This window comes from Gossypium hirsutum, chromosome A02 (assembly GCF_007990345.1).
Source record: "Gossypium hirsutum isolate 1008001.06 chromosome A02, Gossypium_hirsutum_v2.1, whole genome shotgun sequence".
Taxonomy (NCBI): domain Eukaryota; kingdom Viridiplantae; phylum Streptophyta; class Magnoliopsida; order Malvales; family Malvaceae; genus Gossypium; species Gossypium hirsutum.
The window spans coordinates 60,671,663-60,673,629 of record NC_053425.1 but is presented as its reverse complement, the minus strand read 5'-3'; the positions used below and the strand labels follow the sequence as shown (position 1 = coordinate 60,673,629).

The 1,967-nt window shown below is 37.7% G+C and overlaps 1 non-coding gene across 1 annotated transcript; it reads right to left on the bottom strand.

The window, feature by feature from the left end:
• Positions 1–306: 306 nt before the first annotated feature.
• Positions 307–413, bottom strand: LOC121216826 (small nucleolar RNA R71). Its single transcript, XR_005913037.1, has one exon. It is a non-coding gene; the product is annotated as a small nucleolar RNA R71 (small nucleolar RNA).
• Positions 414–1,967: the final 1,554 nt, after the last annotated feature.

The following is a 1,967-nucleotide window of genomic DNA, read 5'->3' as shown; positions in this document are numbered from 1 at the left end:
GACCTACTATTGTTGCAAATAATTTTGAACTAAAACCTAACATGATTCAAATGATACAACAGTTTGTTCAGTTTGATGGTTTGCAGGATGAGGATCCAAATACTCATTTGGCAAATTTTCTGGAGTTTTGCGACACATTTAAGATAATAGCGTTTCTGATGATGCCATTCGCCTTCAGTTATTTCCCTTTTCATTGAGGAACAAGGCTAAATAGTGGTTGAACTCGTTACCACGAGGGTCAATCACTACTTGGGAACAAATGACTGAAAAGTTTTTACTTAAATATTTCTGCCAGCTAAAATGGCTAAGTTGAGGAATGATATCTCTTATTTTGTGCAGATGGATCTAGAAACACTCTATGATACATGGGAGAGATACAAGGATCGATTGAGAAGGTGCCCTCATCGTGGGTTACCTCTATGGCTACAGGTTTAGACGTTTTACAACGATGTGAACCCCTTAACAAGGCAACTTATCAACGCAGCCGCCGGTGGAACTTTGAATAACAAAACACCTGAAGAGGCTTACAAATTTATTGAAGAGATGTCACTGAATAACTATCAGTGGCAAGTCATGAGAACAAAGCTGACAAAAGTAGTCGGTGTTTTCAACCTTGATGTGGTTACTATACTGTCTAACCAGGTAGAACTTTTAAATAAAAAGATTGACGGTTTGTGTGGTTCTACTCAAGTACATCCCATGATGAGGTACGATTCAAATGGAGGAGGAGTACACACAGAATATCAATCCTTCAACCCTAGCATTGAGGAGGAACAAGTTCAATAAATGGGTAACAATAATTCTAGACCTCAAAATAACCCATATAGTAACACTTATAACGCAGGTTGGAGGAACCATCCCAATTTCTTATGAGGTGGTCAAGGAAATCAAACGCCACAACATCCCCCAGGTTTTCAACAACCACCTTACCGGCAGGAAAAGAAGCCGAACCTTGAGGAGATGCTAATGAAATTTATCTCGGTGTTAGATACTCATTTTCAGAATATCGAAATAGCACTTAAGAATCAATAAGTGTCGATCCAAGGGCTCGAAAATCAAATAGGCCAACTTGCCAAATTGATTTTTGAACGACCACAAGGTAGCTTGCCAAGTAACACTGAATCTAACCCATGGGAACAACTCAATGCGATTACCATTCGAGAAAAAGAAGGGTTAGTTGAACTTGAACCAGAATCAAGGCAAGGAATTGTGGTAAGTAAAGTTAAGGATGAGGTGGACCACAGTGAGCAGAAATCGGTAAGTAAATAGTACAAACCTCGTGTACCATACCCCAATGCGACAAGGAAAGACCACACGGACGAACAATTTGGTCAATTCCTTAAACTATTAAAGAAATTACACATTAACTTACCGTTTATTGAAGCTCTTTTGAAGATGCCAAATGCAATTAAATTTTTAAAGGAGCTTTTAGCAAATAAACGAAAGTTGGATGAGGCATCGCATGTAGAGTTGAATGTAGTTTGCTCAGCCGTTCTACAGAATAAGCAACCCAACAAGTTGAAAGATCCAAGGAGTTTTATGATTCCTTGTTTAATTGGTAGTTTGAATGTGAATAATGCATTGGCTGATTTAGGGGCGAGCATTAATGTTATGCCTTATAAAATGTTTAAACAGCTAGGTCTTGGGAAACCCAAACAACCTAGGATGAGCATTCAATTGGATGATAAAACCATTAGATTTCCTAGAGGTATCATTGAAGATGTTCATATTAAAATCGATAAATTTATATACCCAATAGACTTTGTTGTTCTAGATATGGAAGAGGATAGTAACATACCTTTGATTTTAGGACGAACATTTTTAGCAACTGCTAGAACCATTATTGATGTTGGTACAAGTGAACTCACACTTCCTGTGGGTGATGAAACAATCACTCCTTAAGATCGTAATTTGAATAACACATCGAATATTGAGGGTGGTTGTATAAATCATGCTACTAATACTAA